The sequence below is a fragment of the Chiloscyllium plagiosum genome, unplaced genomic scaffold (genome assembly GCF_037043375.1).
Source record: "Chiloscyllium plagiosum isolate Xiang-an unplaced genomic scaffold, Cpla_swu_hap1 HiC_scaffold_42, whole genome shotgun sequence".
NCBI classification, from domain to species: domain Eukaryota; kingdom Metazoa; phylum Chordata; class Chondrichthyes; order Orectolobiformes; family Hemiscylliidae; genus Chiloscyllium; species Chiloscyllium plagiosum.
The window spans coordinates 85,296,032-85,314,811 of NW_028270180.1; positions in this window are offsets into that span (position 1 = coordinate 85,296,032).

Genomic DNA, 18,780 nt, shown 5'->3' on the forward strand with positions numbered 1-18,780 from the left:
GAGTCATACATACAAGAAATGTCAGAGAGCGACATCATTAAATCATTTTTCTCACTGTACACGTGCTCAATCTTTGCAAAATGTTTATTTACAATTAAGACAATTCCCAGGGGCAGATCCGTTCTCCATCCACAATCATGCGTGCTGCCAGGAACTATTTCAATTCTGATTAAGATAGTTCAGGATCTTACCCCCCAACCCAGTGCTCCCTGTGTCACGTCAATTCAAGCATCTCCAGGTGATATTAGACCTCCCAGCCCGATATCCCAATGCTCCCTTCTCCATGTGAACAGTAGTTGCTCCAGTTGAGGTTGGAGCTTCCAGCCTCAATGCTTCATGGGCCCTATGCTTTCATAGAAGTACTGCGTTCTCATGGATTTCAACACCGGACAACAGAGTAGAAACAAGCATTCACTCCACTCCCCATTTCCGATTAGATCATCGCCTCTGCGCCACTCAGTTTCTCTGATTCCAGACCTCGGAAGCAGTGTGAGGTGAGTGTGAACAATATTTACTCTCTTGTCTCGTGGAACTGATAAAATAACGATATGAACCTTCGGTGTTACTGAAAACAACATTTCGACCATACCGTGAATTATCGCCTGTACATTTAATCTTTTGTAGGAACCTATCGGATTCAGTCTTCAACATTCTCAATGATCGAATATCCTCAGTCTCTGGGGATATTGAAGAAAAGGTTTCAACTCAATCTCAGTATCCACACCTCAGTCCAGTATGTGAAAAGATTTCCTGTTGTTCATGCGGTGCTGTTCCTTACCTACCTCTGCCATTGCGTTTTTTGCTTTTTATATCGCGTTGTTTTTTCACATGGTCATATAATGGTTCGTACTATGTGTTGGGACTGCAGCAAACTCCGCTCATTTCCGAGTAATGGCATGGCACATTTGTTCCATGTTATACGACGTAATCTGTGTGAAACAAACACTGAAATGAATCAATCAATTTTTAACGGGAAAATCATCTCCAAGGTGATGATTTTATTCCTTCAGTCTGCTCTCTTACGTCATTACGATTCAAAAATCAGGATTCCAATTCACCCAATTTTGGAGACTTCGCACTCTTTCACAAACACTATCCCCCCTTTCTGTCAGTCCTACCATGTCACTGATGCATTCCACCGTCTAACATTCACTTTCACGTTGACACCATTTAGTCACTATTGCTCGGTGAACGTTCCCCAATATCACCATCAGGACCTACAAACCACTTAATGCACTCAAATAAGATGGTTGCATGATCAATCATCACGTATAGTGATTGAATTGAATGGACCAGAGAGTATTGGAGCATCAGGTTCACGAAAAAGGCTCTGAACCGAATCGAAGTGAAGAGACTTTATTGGAAAAGACCAATTTAGGTGGTTTCTGCACATTTGTTTCATATCATCATTCAGTAGTCGCTAGTATATTGATTACAATTTTGCAATTCACATGATAGAAGCGATATGACAGCTATCAAAACAGTGCAGAAATGATTTGTCAAGATATTGTCTGGACTGAAGAAGCACAGCTATTGAAGTGTTTCGATAGGCTGGAGTTATTTTCCTGAGAGCAGGGGAGATTGACAGGAGACATAATTGATATGTTGAAAATAATGAGTGGTATGGATTGGGCACATTGAGCGAAACGTTTCCCTATGACGGAGGTGTCAATCACCAGTGAACCGGAGATTTAAGGTAAGATACAAGAACATTTGAGTAGATGTATATAAAACTTAATCAGACAACAAGTGTTTGGAATCTGGAACTCACTGTCTCCAAACGTCAGAGTGGTAGAAACCCGAATAACCTTCTGAGGTGTTGACTTGTGAATTTGTAATGCTGACGGCACACAAGGCCAAAATATGGAAAATGGGATGAGGAGAGTCAACCAGTTATTTTTCACAAGGTTACGAACAAGGAGCTGGGAGCTTCGCTAGCTCTGACCTCCTCCGTAGTGTGATATTTACTTTCCTCACCTGTCACGTGGGTGTCCAGAGTTCATTTCCTTGCTGCTACGGCCCGGACTGTTTTGGTGTTTCAAGGTTTGTGTAAAGATTTGTAGTTCTGGTGCACGGTGCAGTTGTGGGTAAATTTGGCGGTTTTGGGAAGTTGTTTTGCAGCCGTTTCCTCCCCTTTCCCGGCGACATCTTCAGGGGTGCAGAGACTCCTGTGAAGCATGACTGTCCTGTTGCATTTGGAATTTATTTGAGTTCGTTTGCACTGCTTTCGTTTGTTGGTTCTGTTATTTCGTTGCAGGTCCCAGTATTTTGGGTTTAAGTCAACGTGCTTGTTGATGGAGTTCATGGATGAGTGTTGTCCTTCTAGAAACTCTCTGGCCGCCCTCTATTTGGTTTCTCCTATTATTTATGTGTTGACCCAGTCCAACTTGTTTTTCCAGTCGACTGTGTGTATTGCGACGAAGGGCAGCTAGCCTTTGTTTTCACTAGCTACTCCAGAAATGCTTTGCCAACAACAGATATTCCCGCAGAATCCTTACAGAGAAACAACGTTCGGAGGACATGCTATGGCCCGATATACTAAGCACTCTATCTTATATATGAAGAGAATTTCTCAGAACTGACAGCCACACTCCTCTCACCATTCGGATTTCTGAGAGAACATAAAGCTTGGGGGGGGGGGGGGGAGGGTTAAACTAACTCTGCAGGGGCATGGGAACCCAGACTGTAGCTTTAGGGTGCAGGACCTGGAGTGTAGGGAGGTTAGGAACATGGCATCAATTTCAAAGGAGGGTGCCTGTAAACAGGAAAGTGGCTTGAACAGTGTATACTTCAATGCAAGAAGTATACGAAATAAGGTAGGTGAACTTGCAGCGTGGGTTGATACCTGGGACTTCGATGTTGTGGCTATTACGGAGACATGGGTAGAACAGGGACAGGATTGGCTGTTGCAGGTCTAAGGCTTGAAATGTTTTAGTAGGGTCAGAGGTGGGGGTAAAAGAGGGGGAGGTGTGGCATTGCTTGTCAAAGATAGTATTACAGCTGTGGAAAGGACGATGGATGAAGACTCGCCATCTGAGGTAGTTTGGGCTGAGGTTAGGAATAGGAAAGGTGAGATCACCCTGTTAGGAGATTTTTACAGGCCTCCAAATAGTCCTAGAAACGTAGAAGAAAGGATTGCGAGAATGATTCAAGAGAAGAGTGAAAGTAATAGGGTGGTTGTTATGGGGGCCTTTAACTTTCCTGATATTGATTGGGAAAGCTATAGCTCAAGTTCGTTAGAATGGTCAGTGTTTGTCCAATGTGTGCAGGAGGGTTTCCTGACACAATATGTAGATAGGCCAACAAGAGGTGAGGCCATACTCGATTTGGTTCTGTGTAATGAACCAGGCCAAGTGTTAGAATTAGTGGTAGGTGAGCACTTGGGGACAGTGACCACAATTCGGTGACTTTTACTCTAGTGATGGAGAGGGATAAGTGTGCACTACAGGGCAAGAGTTATAGCTGGAGACAGGGAAATTATGATGTGGTGAGGCATGACTTAGGATGTGTGGCCCGGAAAAGTAAGCTTCAAGGCAAGGGCGTAATTGATATGTGGAACTTGTTCAAGGAGCAACTATTGAGTGTCCTTGATAAGTATGTACCCGTCAGGCAGGGAGGAAAGGGTCGTGAATTGGAATCCCTTGTTAAATGGAAGAGGGCGGCCTATGTAAAGATGAGACGTGAAGGTTCAATTGGGGCGATTGAGAGTTATAAGGTAGCCAGGAAGGACCTGAAGAGAGAGCTAAGAGCAGCAGGGAGGGGACATGAAAGGTCCTTAGTTGGTAGGATTAGGGAAAACCCTAAGGCTTTCTATAGGTATGTCAGGAATAAAAGAATGACTAGGGTAGGAATAGGTCCAGTCAAGGATAGTAGTGGGAAGTTGCGTGTGGAGGCTGAAGAGATTGGGGAGACACTGAATGAATACTTTTCGTCAGTATTCAATCAGGAACAGGACAATGTTGTCAATGTGAGTACTGAGTCCCAATTAAGCAGAATGGATGGCTTTGAGGTATGTAGAGAAGAGGTGTTGGAAATTCTGGAAAGGGTGAAAATAGATAAGTCCCCTGGGCCTGATGGCATTTATCCTAGGATTCTCTGGGAAGCAAGGGAGGAGATTGCAGAGTCATTGGCCTTGATTTTTATGTCCTAGTTGTCTACAGGAGTTGTGCCAGAACATTGGAGGCTAGCAAATGTGGTTCCCTTGTTCAAGAAGGGGAGTAGGGATAACCCTAGTAACTATAGGCCGGTGAGTCTCACTTCTGTTGTGGGCAAAATCTTAGAGAGAATTGTAAGGGATATGATTTATGAACATCTGGATAGGAATAATGTGATCAAGGATAGTCAGCATGGTTTTGTGAAGGGCAGGTCGTGCCTCACAAACCTTATTGAATTCTTGGAGAAGGTGACTAAGGAGGTGGACGAGGGGAAAGCGGTAGATGTGGTGTATATGGATTTTAGTAAGGCGTTTGATAAGGTTCCCCATGGTAGACTACTGCAAAAAATACGGAGGTATGGTATTGAGGGTGAGTTGGAGGTTTGGATTAGGAGTTGGCTGACTGGAAGAAGACAGAGGGTAGTAGTTGATGGCAAAGGTTCATCTTGGAGTGCCGTCACTAGCGGTGTTCCGCAAGGATCTGTTTTGGGACCATTGCTGTTTGTCATTTTTATAAATGACCTGGAGGAGGGGCTAGAAGGTTGGGTGAGCAAGTATGCGGATGATACGAATGTCGGAGGAGTTGTAGACAGTGAGGAAGGATGTGGCAGGTTACAGCGGGATACAAATAAGTTGCAGAACTGGGCAGAAAGGTGGCAAATGGAGTTCAATGTAGCTAAGTGTGAGGTGATTCACTTTGGTAAGAGTAATAAAAATATGGGGTACTGGGCTAATGGTCGGATACTTGGTAGTGTGGATGAGCCGAGGAATCTTGGTGTCCATGTACACAGATCTTTGAAAGTTGCCACCCAGGTAAATAGTGCGGTGAAGAAGGCATATGGCGTACTGGCTTTTATTGGTAGAGGAATTGAGTTCCGGTGTACTGAGGTCATGTTGCAGTTGTATAAGACTCTGGTGCGGCCGCATCTGGAGTATTGTGTGCAGTTTTGGTCGCCATACTATAGGAAGGATGTGGAGGCACTGGAACGGGTGCAGAGGAGGTTTACCAGGATGTTGCCTGGTATGGTAGAAAGATCGTATGAGAGAAGGCTGAGGCACTTGGGGTTGTGTTCATTGGAGAAAAGAAGGTTTAGGGGTGACTTGATAGAGGTGTACAAGATGATTAGGGGTTTAGATAGGGTCGACAGTGAGAATCTTTTTCCACGTATGGAGTCAGCTATTACAGGGGGGCATAGCTTTAAATTATGGGGGTGTAGGTATAGGACAGATTTCAGGGGTAGGTTCTTTACTCAGCGAGTCGTGAGTTCATGGAATGCCCTTCCAGTAGCAGTGGTGGACTCTCCCTCATTATAGGCATTTAAGCGGGCATTGGATAGGCATATGGAGGATAGTGGGCTAGTGTAGGTTAGGTGGGCTTGGATCGGCGCAACATCGAGGGCCGAAGGGCCTGTACTGCACTGTATTCTTTTATGTTCTATGTTCTATGTTCTATAAATCGAAAGCCAGATTCAGCCAACAACTCACCAGAACAAATGACCAATACCCAGCATGTTTTGGGCACATGTGGACAAACAATACTCTTCGTAACGAGTGCAGAAAACATTGTAAAGGACGAAGAGGAAGGCAAATAGAGACCCACATTCATGAAGAGCAACTTGCCCACAAACACCATCGCGAGGTGTCCCCAGTAGTTGTTCTCAGGGGACTCAGACTCTCTGATTCCGTCCCTGGGAACTCGGATTATACGGCAGTCTGTCGCAGTGGATAATTTGTTGCTGGGAAAGGACAGCATGTAAGGCATCATCCAAGAAGCAGGAGAATCGACGTTTTGGGTATGAATACTTCATCAGGATTATGCCCAAAACGTCGACTTTCCTGCTCTTCGGATGCTGCTTGACCAGCTATTCTTTCCAGTACCATACTCTCGACTCTGATCTCCAGCACATGTCGTCCTCACTTTCACTTCCGTCTGCAGCAGTGGTTCGTTTTTTTTTTGTTTGAGGGAACTGTTGATGTCACCAGTGTAACATTTGATTGCTGATTGAGAAACACAACCAGTTGCCTCGCAGAAAAGAGCATTTCACTTGTGGTTAAGGTGCTCTGCCTCGCACGGCCTCTGGCAGTGTACTTATATGGAGTTTCCTCGCGTTTCGATATGTGCTTCTATGATTGGACAGTTGCCAGTACTCTGAGATGTGGCTGCAGTCATCTGCGTTTGTAACCCAGTATCGATTGTTGTTGTTTTGCGTTGTTCTTCATGTGTGCATTAGTAACACAGTGATGGATCAATTGATATTGTAAACAGGCCGACAGTTGTGGGAAACGTCGAGGTTTTAATGACATTTGTACAATGTTTAGACGTTACCTAGATGCAGGAGTTAAGGTCACTGAAGTCTTTCGTGGAGTGACGAGAAAAAGTGAGGGAAATAAGTCACCAGAGCGTGTCGTTAACAAGTTCACTCACAGGAACCACAATGCGAAATAAAACGTCCAAAAATTGAAGAAGACAGATAAAGGATGACAGTAATCATGGATCTCCTTACTTCCACTCCCCAGCTCCCACAATTCCAACTCCCGACTCCATTGTAAACAAATTTTACAGAACCATACACATCAACGTTGGCCAATAGAACGGCACAAGTCTTTTCTTGTCTTCGTTTTATGGTTTCGACTTATAGTATTTTTTCGGGAAAACATCATTCATTGCAACCTTTCGGAAACGAGGTCATAAGGTTTTGTCCGAAAAAACATTACACAAAACTTTGTGTGCGTCAGGTAGAAGAACTCCTAGATTTCTCTGTGCTTCAAGTTTTTTATCTATTTCCCCTCTATTTTAATAGTGCTCTGCCTTTTGACTCTTCCAACCTGACTCTCCCAACATGAAACTTCATCTGCAAAGTGTTTCCCGCACTCACTCAAACTATTTATATGCATTTGCAGATTCCCACGCCCTCATCACAACATGCTCTCCCATAATTGTCTATCGTCAGCAAACTTGGACACATTTCACAATGCCACTTGCTCCATGCTATTAACAGAGAGATAAGTAATTGAAGCCGTAAATGTACCCAATATTGACAGACCTCTCTGTTGTAAGTAAGTACACGTATTTGCTACCCTCAGAATGTGACAACGGCCTCCTCATCTGTGTCTTAATTGGGTAAACGCTTCTCCTTTTTTAGGACCTCCAGTCCTATACTATCCCGGATAGCAATCAGAGCAGAACAAACGCTAAATATAAGGCATAATCTCACTGGCGTCTCCAGTGTCAGTTCTAAGTATTTGTAGCAGTTTCTTTTTAACTTCTGATTGACAAACTGCCCGGATTGGCACATTAGATTTGAAAACGACACATCTGCTTCAAACTTTCTTCAGTGCCGGGGACACAGATAGTGATATTAAGGCGCTTTAAAATACTTTGACATCTTCATTTCTCGATCCATTACATTATTACTCATCTCTCTGGTCATAAAAATGCATCTTCCCAAGCACTCTATCTCTCATCAATATGTGTCGTTCAATCCAAGTTCCTATCAGCCTCCTCCATTCTAATCACTTACAGGGGGACACCAAATTTTGGAGTCATTGCGCAGACAGAACAAACCGAATAGTATACTCACGTTTTCTCTTGGAAGCACCAATTTAAACATTAAGCAGCATCTCAGGGTAATAGTTGTGGCTGAGTGGGTAAGGCGATGTATTAGATATCTATTAGGGGTTCCCCACGCAGGTTTCAATCACAACCACGATTCCTTCACTGTTGATTTTAAATGACTTTCCGGTGGATGTGTAATCCCTCAAACTACAGGGAACACGTCTCAATAACCCGACATTTTGTCAGGTCTGCTTATTTATTGACATGCAGGAAACTTGGGCTGTTTTCAATTAAATGTCCTCAATCCCAGTCTTCTGGATAGTTGAACTGGTCAGAGGCAAATGTTCCTCCTGATCATCAACTCTCCCATCCCCATTGTTCCCTCCAACATCGTTTTAAACTTCCTCAGGATATCTCCCATTAACTGTATTTGCTTCAAAGAGACCGTTCGCAGAGACGGGAATTTCTCCACAAAAGACGATTTCCTCATCTCTTGACCTCGTGCATAGCAGGGGATTGTGAAAAAGATGCTGGGAAAATGTTGCGAAGTGGAATGTGGAAAAATCATCAAGAGGCAAACAGAAATTCCATTCTCCAGCTTTGTGAATCTTTAGACATTCCTTGGGTAGCGGATTCAGAGGAGAATGAAGGGTGAACTTTCCGACTGAGCAGAGACAGTCCCGACACCTTCCCATGCTTTAAGAGGCCGATACATTGACTCTGATATTTTCTGGATAAGAACTAATCTGAAACATTGAATGGACTCCCGTGTTTGCACGACAGAAATTCAAAAGTCATCTCAGTTCCGGGACAATGAGAAAACATGGGAACAGAAATACACTGAAATTTTCGAAGGAAAACGGTCCCAGTTGTGGGACAGCTGGTTCCCAGTGACATGGAGGTGCCTTCAGAGTGTGGGATCAGACTGTTCTCTAGTTTCCAAAATTAATGTTCCAGACTTTAGAATGGAAAAGCATAACCGATATATGGCAATTGTTACTATGCGAAGGCCATGCAAAACTTGGATCCACTAACCGCCTGCTTTATGAGATGCTACAAGAAGCTTAATCGCCAGTCTCTGTGGTGCCATGGGTTAGCGCGTTCGGCAGTTAATCGAGAGGGTGTTGGGTTGCACCCACTCATGGATGGAATGGTCGCTGTACTTACTCCATCTGTTTCCTTTGCTGCATAGTTTTGTGTTTTTAATGTGGTCAGGGATATGTTCCCCAAACGGACACCTTACCCAGTGAGGAACCATTAAAGCGTTTCTGCATTGTTGTTGTGGTGACCAAGCGGCTGTGGATGCCCTGAATCAGAAACAGAAGCAGAAACTGCTGCAGAAACTCAGCCGGTTTGCAGTAACTGTGGGAGAAAACAGAGGTCTCACAAACCTCTGAAGAAGTTCTGAATCGTTGTCTCAGTTTCTCATTCCGCAGATGCTGCCAGACGTGTTTGTTTTCTCTGATATATCTGCTTTTGATTTTAACTTAATATTCATTCCAACTATCGGGATGGATCACACAGACCATAGATTCCCCGACGTTTAACACTGTCGAAGCTGTACTGAACGGAAACAAACCTAACAATGATTCACTGTCCCTCAGCTCCACAGGGAGAGAGAACTGGCAAACCAGTTCAGTCGTGTGCTTCTGCAGTTGCTGCCAAGTGGGTAAGGTGATGAGTTTTAATACAATACGGTTTTCTCGTGCAGTTTCGCATCTTGCTGACTGTAATTGAGAGCCGCGACTAAACTGGAAGAGAGTGTGTTCTTTGATTTCATGTTTGAGATTCGAAACACTGAATCGGTAAAAACGCATTTAATCCAGATTAGGAATGTTGGGAATCTGGAACCAGCGCTTTTCAAGGTTGAACAAGCAGAATCTTTCTGAAGAAGTGAGACCCATTAATTGTACACTTCCATTACTGACTTCATTTGCACCTCTGCGCCAAGTGCTGCAAAACGAGAAAAGAACAGTGAGGGGATGACGTGGAACTGGAGATTTCCTGGTGGGCCAAAGCACATTTTCTGTGCTAGTGATCACCATGACCATTTGTGGGAACCTCAGTTTGTGAAGTAACAGGAAATTGTTTGCAAAAAGTCCCGGAGCGTTGAAGGGTTTGAACAACTCTCTCCTGATCTGTCTGTCAGTCACGGCATCCATTGGGAAATTTCCATTGGTAATAACTTGTATGGTGCACATTCCTGGAATCAGTCCACAGGATAATCAAGAAGATAACATCGTTGTGTCACATTTTCCAGCCGTGTGCAAGCCCTTGTGTCTTACATTTCCTGGTTCTGCTTTCGAGATAATGATTGCCTGCATTATCTGTCTTTATTTGTATCAAGCAGCTCATTGAGCACGGAATTAGATATTCAGAAGAAGTTGGAAGTGTGGCAGGGAAAAAACAGGAAGAGACGAGACTTGAAAGTGCTTCGAATTTGCGTGTGTCGGTTGTTTTTAGTGGTAAATGTCTGCTGAAAGGAATCCTGTCAGATCCCAGGAGTCGCAGGGACTGTTTGGGTGGAATTTGGAAATTTAAAGTTACACACGAGCAGTGCGTTGGACTATTTCTTACTCAGTTTCCATTTCATACCCCAGCTCACAGCAACGGTTCACATTTTCGGTGGAATTGGCTAGTGTTGCACGTGAAGCTTTCTTTTCCAGACAAACTTGCAGACTTGAAACACATAACGCTGAGCCTTCAGTCTCTGTCGGGAATGTGCTGGTGTGTCTGCCTGTGTGAGTGAACATGAGAATAAGTTCCTCAACGGGGTTACAACGCAGTAAGATCATGTCAATTTTCAGTCCCTTTGTTGCGTCATTTAAGATCAAAGAAAAAATATCATTGACATTTGCCCTGGAAACATCAAAACACGTCCGCTTATGGACCAAATGCTACAAACTGGCACGAGAATATATGGACGCCTGATGACCTACGGTGCACGGTGGATGAATGATCCTCTTCTCCCACGCTTTTAAATTTCGAAGACAGAGAGAAACTGATCTGACGAGAAACGCTTTTGTAAAATCTGACATGACCTTTCGTACTGTCCACTCTACTACCAACCCTGATGTCATCTGAAAACTCACTGGCCATGCTTTCTGTATTTTATCCTAAATCATTTGTATGAATGTAAAACGGAAGTGGGCTCAGCACATATCCCTGAGGAACGCAGCTGGTCAAAGTCTTCCAGTCTGAGAACGACCCTCCACCACCGTCCCTTCCAACTACCATTAACTTCATTTTATATCTTATCTGAAAGCTCACCTTGAATTCGATGTGATATAACTTTAAAAATTAATCGACCATGTGGAACCTTTTAAAAGGATTTATTAAAGTCCAACTGAACATTGCCGACAACTCAGTCCTCATCAATATTATTGGTTACGTCCTCAAAACAACCAACCATGTTTGTGAGACACAAATTACATCGCACAAAACCAGACTGGTCATCCCTATTCATTAGTCGTCTCTCAAAATGCTTATAAATCCTATCATTCAGAATTGCTACCAACAACTTTGCCACGAGCTGAGCCAGCCTCACAGGTCTATGGTTTTCAGTTTTCTCCATTCATCCCTTCCTCAACAAAACCGCCCCCAAATTATTCGGCACATCACTTGCAGTAATCGATGATGCAAATATTTCTAACAAGGGCCCAACAGTTTAGTTTCCTGATTTCCCACAAAGCCCTGGTTGCACGAGATCAGATCCCAGAGAAATATCCAACTTTAAGTTTTCCAAGTCCTCCAGAACTTCCTCTTTTCAATGTGAACTACTTTTAAAACATCAATGTTTGTAGCCGCCATTTTGCTATCCATGGTATAAACTAATGCGAAATGAACTTTTAATATCTCTCCCATCTGCTGACGTCCAAGACAAATGTGAGATCTTACATCTTTCAGGGATCCTATTTGGTTTCCAGCTCTGAATGTAATTATAAAATCTCTTTCGATCATCCTTAACTTTGTGCGCTAAAGCGATCTAATATGCTCAAATTGTCTTCATGATTTACTTTGAAGAACGCTCCTCCACGCCTTATATTGTTCAAGAGATTGACTTGAGACCGCATGTTTACATGGATACTGTGATTTAAAAATAAATAAGTTCTGAGGCGACAAGCCCTTCATCCCTGAGATCAACGTTGTTCTAATAGCATTCTGACAATGTGGGAACAGGCAATTCAGCCCAAGAAGAAGACATGAACCATGCGAAGATCATTTTACTCAAACTCACACCTCTACCTGATTCCTGTAACTCTGCATTTCCCATGGCCAAATGACGTCATATCGTTCCTGTGTTGAGGAAACCCAGGCAGACATGGAAAGAATGTGCAAGTGCATGCAGTCGCCCGGAGATGAAATTGAACCAATATCGCTGAGGCTGGAAGACAGCAGTGCTCACCACTGAGTCATCCACTGTAAACCTCCTATCCACCACTCATAATATATCTTCACTTAACATGGGTCCAAAAATTACTCCCGATTAGCCAAATACATCTGACGAGAGCCTCTTACCGTGTCTGTTGCAAACCTCTGTGGTTGGTTTTTAACTCGCGTGAATGAATGCTGACATTGCATTTACCCTGAAAACAGCCAACAGAACCTGCATGTTAAACATAAGAGAAACTTCAACTAGATCTCTCAAATGCCTTTAAACTATAGATCTCTGAAGCCTTTCCCCGTCACAAAATGGTCGAGGCCTCTAAACATTCCATCACTTTATGACCTCACTCATTTTCACACAGTGTTCTATCTGCAACATTTTTTATCAAAGCACTTAGTCCGTCCACGTCATTCTGCAGCCTGTCCGCCTCCTCAATATGATCTGTCCTTTCACCTGTCATTGTGTATTCTGCAAATGGACCAACAATTCTGGAAAACGTCCCCTTCACCCTATTGTCTGCCTTCCGCCTGTGAACCAAAACTCAAGCCATGCCAGTACTTTGCCCCTAATACCAGAGACTCTTATTTCGCAGCTTCCGATACTGCGCCTTGACAAATGCCTGCTGGAAATTCAAGCTGATCACATTCACAGAATAGACGTTTTCTCACTTACTCATTATCGCCTCATAAAATTCTTGAGAACCTATTCTGATGCTTCAAGTACTAAGTAAACCCATCCTTACATTGACCTCTCATGCGTTATTAAATCCAAAATTGATGTGTTTGACATTTATCTAAAATACTAAAACTTTGCATTCAGTCCTGAATGTCATGAACAACACAGTCCATTCGCAGTTGAGATATGTGAACTTGCGCTGTCTCAGCAGGCTCGATGAGAGAGTGAATTCCTTCCCCCAGTGGATCTCTCTGCTCTCTCAGCAGCGTCGATGAGTGAGCTAACGGTTTTTCTCAAATGAAGGAGGTAAATATGTTCTGCCCAGTGTAAACTCGCTGGTGTGCTGAGAGTTGAGATAATCGCCTAAACGTAGTCCCACAATGAAAACGTTTAAAATGTCTCTCATCTTGTGAAAATATCGATGGAAGGTCAGTCCTGCAGAGACTGGGAGCACATCCCACTCATTATATATTTCTCTCCTCAATTTGAAGACGTTCATGATAAAACGATCCCAAGGAACTTGTATAGTGATTTCCAAAGTCTGAGCATTGAAAAGGTCTCTTCTTTGTGAACACGTTGATGTTATGTCAGCCCCAGGAACATTTGCAGCACTTCCCACTCTGGGCGTTGAAAAGACCTGTTAATAATGTTGATGAGACTTCACGTCGCTCGGTCATTTGCAGCAAGTTCTACAGTTGTGGAATTGAAGATGTCTGTCCTCCGGGTGAGCACGTGGATCGGACGTCAGGTCCCCAGAAGTTTTAAAGGACTTTCACTCGTGTGAGCACATTTCCCATGCATTAACTGCACAGAGGTCTGATAATATTTTCCAAAGTCTGGACAGATAAAGGGTTTGTCAGTAGTATAAGCATTGTGTTGGATAATCCAATCAACGGACGTTTTAAAGCATTTTACGCAATCCAGGCATTGAGATGATTTCTCCTCATTGTTATCGAGCAGGGGTCGCAACAGGTCAGAGAATGAGTGTATGCCTTCACACAAAGAGAGCTTGTTCCTGATATAATTGCTTTCATGGGGTTCAAGCTCAGATGGAGAAATGAATCCTCACATGTCTACAGTCTCACCTAAATATGACTGCAGTTGTAGTTTGTGAGCTCTGATGATAGCAGAAGCCTTGTCCACACACACAACAAGTGAACGATTCTCTCCCACTGTAAGTGAAGCCTTTTCATTCCATTTTCTATCTCTGATCAAGTTCTATTTGGGATAAAATACGCGATTTGATCAGATCATGGTGGAGTGATAGTTTTTTTCTTTAAATCTTCCCCTTCTAATATGCTCCGAAATCGGTGTTGTATATTTTTAAAAATCAAGAGAATGAGAAAGAGTCTCTGACAGACTCTGGAATTTGCCTGAAGATAGGGATTGAAGTTAATGGGTTTAGACACCAACAATTTGACTGGAACTCTGCCAGAATCTTTCATAAACACACCCTCCACTACTGAGAAGGAGCAGATCAACAGATGGATGTGAACACCATCAACTCCCTGTTCGGTCGAAGTCAAACACTGTCCGGAGTTGTCTGACATCCTATCCGTTGAAGCAGACATTTCCTCCAATTGAATCATGGAAAGTGAGGCCTCTATCTTCAATCCCCAACACAAATCCACTGCTTCACCAATGGTAGAGAGTGTGGTCATGGCAAAGCACAGCAGGACAGCCAGCATCTGAGGAGCAGGGGAATCGATGTTTTAAGCAAGAGCCCATCATTTGAAACGAGGCTTGTGAGCCAAGGCGGTAGAGAGACAAATAGGAGGAGGCATGGTAGCTGAGAGTGTGATAGATGGGTTGAACTGGTGGTAATGGTGATAGGTCGGAGAGCAGGGTGGAGCGGATCGGCGAGAAGGAAGCTGGACTGATAGGAAAGATCATGAGATCGGTGCCAACTTGGAACATAAGAACTGGGATGAGATGGGACGAGGGAAATGAGAAATATATAGAAGTCCACATTGGTTCCGTGTGGTTGGAAGGTCGCTTTGTGAAAGATGAGGCCTTCTTCCTCCTGGCGTCGGGTGGTAAAGGTGGAGCGATGGTGGATGCCCAGGACCTGCATGTACTTGTCTGAGTGGGAGGGAGAGTTGAAGTGTTCGGCCACAGGGCAGAAATGTCATTTGGTGTGGGTGCCCTGGAGATGTTCTCTAAAGCGCCCTGCAATTAGTCACTCTGTCTCCCAAATGTAGGGGAGACTGCATTGGGAGCAACGGATAGAGTAAATGTCATGTGTGGAAATGCAGGAAAATCTCTGATGGATGTGGAAGAATCCTTTGAGTCTTTGGACGGAGTTGAAGGTGGAGGTGTGGGTGGAATTTGCAATTCCTGTCATGGAATGGGAAGGTGCCTCGAGGGGAGGGTGGTTTGGTGGGTGACGTGTACCTGACAAGGGAGTCACGGAGGGAATGATCTTCACAGAAAGCGGCTAGAGGCAGGGAGGGAAATACATCTCTGCTGATTGCGTCCGTTTGAAAATTGGGAAATGGCGGAGGATGATATGATGTCAAGGGAGTTTGGTGGGGTGGAAGGTGATGACCGAGGGTTTCTGCCTTTTTCATAGATGGAGGGGTGGGTCTTGAGTGCGGAGTTGCTGGAAATGGATGAGGTGCGCTGGAACGCAGAATCGGCCACATTGGTGGAGAAATTGCCTCAACACTGACTCAATCTTCTCCTTGATAATTGTCAGAGTCTGAACCAGTTACGTCATCACTATGGAGACATACTTCACCTCATTAACATCATACAGCTCTTCGACATCTCTGCTCATCTGCAGCTCAAAATCTTTTCCATCCCTTTGGACTAAACTATCGTAATGCACTTCCATCCGCCCTGTCACATTCCCTCTCTACTCTGGTCAAACTTCCTCTGCCTCTATTCACACGTGTACTTGATCTTTGTTCAGTGTTTTATTGTAACTTATTTGAAAGAGGTTTTTAACCACTGCCCATTTTCCCAACCATGTGCTGCTGCCTTCGCAGCTTTATCTTTCCACAGGGGCTCTCACATGGTGGAAGGCAAGGGGTTGTCGGTTGTTCACCCAATGTTGCAATCCTGAGGTTTTTGAACAACTCTGCTGCACGTAGGAGTTTTCGCAACAGCGGTTCTTCACTGATCACTGCTCTGATACATCTCAAAATTTTCGTCATTTTATTCAAATTTTTAAACTGTCTCCGCTCAATCTATCGTTGCAATGTCCTACAGCCCACTCAAGAACAATTAGAGATGGTCAATAAATGCCAACCCAGCCAGCGAACAACACCAAGATTTTATTTCTTTTTAAAAAAAAACCTCTCAGATATCTACCTTCCCTCGAATTCCAACCTTTTGATCATGGTCAATTTTAATTGTTTCATGTCTGGCGCCCGGAATTCTCATGTATCAAGGCCATAAAGCATGAAATCTCTTCACTCAGGAGATCGCAGAATTCCGTTAGAAAAGTAGTGCCTCACCAAGTGATGTAGAAAATCTGTGATACGAGTTGAAATCAACGGCAGTAAATTGTATCAATCCTGCATCATGCCTTTCATATATGGAAACTTCAAAGCTTTTCCTCTGAAAGGAGTTTAAGCATTTTTTGTTTGCAGTCACATAACGAGATATTGGGAAGCTGACGAAGTGTTATAAGAAACAAGTGATCAAGCAAGGAGGATTCAAGCAGAAGTTTCAACCACAAAACTCTGGTTGCATCACAAACCTCGGGTAATGGAGTTTGTTCTACCCGAGGCCATCATTTTCTTGTCAGTATAAAAGCAAAACATTCGCGCATGGATCTGCAGCTCAGTGATTGGAGCTCTCGTCTTGTTTGCCAGTGGATATGAAAAGTCCCACTGGGGCCTTGCTGGCTTTTCTCACATATACTGCAACAAACATCTGAAAGTGCTTTCTCACTGTTATTCGGAATTATTTCTGATGAAAAAGCGTGAAGTCATTCTCTCCAGGGCTAATGTGTTTGAGTTTGGATTTCTACTTCTGTGTTTCTCCTTCGAGGAACATGAGGATAACAAGCAGCTGATGCGAAGAATGGTCCAGTTTGGCAGGAAGAATATTTTGACACAGTAGAAGCCGTAGAGCAATGGGGAAACAGTGGGGGAGGAAAAGTACAGGGAAGCGGCTTAATGTTCGTTACGTAGCGACAAAACAACTATGGGAATCCAAAGAAAACACGCACGGGCTGGAAGAACACCGGAAGTCAGGCTGCCTCAGGAGGTATACCGTCAGCATGTGTCAATACTTTATGGCTGGGCCTGTCCTCCAACGGCAGCCTGCTGCTGGTTTACCTCTTTGCTTACGTAAACAGACTCTGGTTTTAAAGGCTAAAGTGAAGGAAGAAGAAGCCAAATGGTTAAAAACATTGCAAAGGAAGCCACTGAGGTCCTGGTGGATAAAGCCATGAGAAAAGGCAAGGCGGGGTTTCATGAGGTGGTGGAACCGACCAATAGATCACGTGGTGTGCAAAACTCAGTTGTGTCCACATGGAAGTTTTCCAGATGATGTGATTTGGTGAGAATAAACAGGAAGAAATTTCCCACAGGTGGATGAATCTATAACTAAAGTTTAGAACCTCAAAACCAGTGATGGATTATAAAGAAAAAATTGGAGCACGGCTTGTTTTGTTTTCATTCTACAGTTATTGAAATCGGGAATGACTTTTTTCAGAGAAAAGTAGTTTCAATAGCTAATTCTAAAATATTTATAAAGGTGCGAACAGACACACAAAGAATGAATTTAAACGGGACAGAGAGTCTGCGCTGTAGGGATGGGATTGTGTTAAGTGCACACTCTCTAATTTGCTAGTGTTAATTGGAAAGAAATTGTATAACAACTACAATTGAGTACGGCTAAGTGTGAAAATATCCGATTGTTAGGAACGGTTTTGCAGCTTGATCTAAGTCAAATTCTATAAATTCTGTAAGAACTGAACTGTTTGTGTTAACTTAACATTTCAGGAAAGCTGGTTAGTTCAGTCCATTGCAAAACTGGTTACGATACAAAGTGATACCAACAGTGTGGGATTAATTCTCGCAACGTCTCAGTTTAACATTCTGATCCTGATATCCCCACTCACCTAATCCATTAGACGATGGCGAGAATCAAAGGGAAATTATACCATAGTGAGTTTGTATTGATCTGTCGATATCACGCACCTTTTTGTTTTCATTTGCTGCCTTGAACATTTCGCTGCAATCACAGAGAAGGGATTGAGTCCATTTGCTGCACACTCATCTTCCTCGAAAATATCCAGTGACAACTCTCGAAACATATTCCTGTTTGAATTCTCTAAACTTCACAGCAGTGATTTAAAATAACTTTATCATTTCGATTCGAGTTTTTCCAACATTCAAAATGTCCAATGAGATAAGCATCATTCTTTTTGCATTGCTTTAATAACCGATATTGAGTACACAGCAAGTGCAACAATATAGAAAATGCCCCGCGTTCTTTCCACAGTATAACACAGTTGAAAAGTGTGGTGCTGGAAGAACGGAAGGGCTAATGCCCGAAACGCCGATTCTCCTGCTCCTCGGATACTGCCTGGCCTGCTGTGTTTTTCCAGCATCACACTTTTCAACTCTGATCTCCAGCATCTGCAGTCCTCACTTTCTCCACAGTATAACACAGTGCAGGATCAGCGTTATGAGAAAGAGAATCCATCTCATACGTCATCTGGGTATCTCTGTTGAGATATGGATATTGTCCTGGGAGTATTTCTGACTGTTCGTAAGTAACTGAGGCATTTCCCAAGGACAGAAGACTCCGCAAAATCAGGAGTAAGATTTTTAGAGTAAAAACTGTTTTATTCAACGTAGTTTTGCAACGTTTAAGTACGTATGCAAGCACATACATGCATACATGCACGCACCCATTTATATTTATGTATGTGTGTATGTGTGTAAATATGAGTGTTTATGTGTGTATAAGAATTGAGATGGTTGGGAAGCGAAGGTCAGGCAATTGAATGTTCTTCCTGTAGAATGCGGTAAGTAAGAGTCACCAATA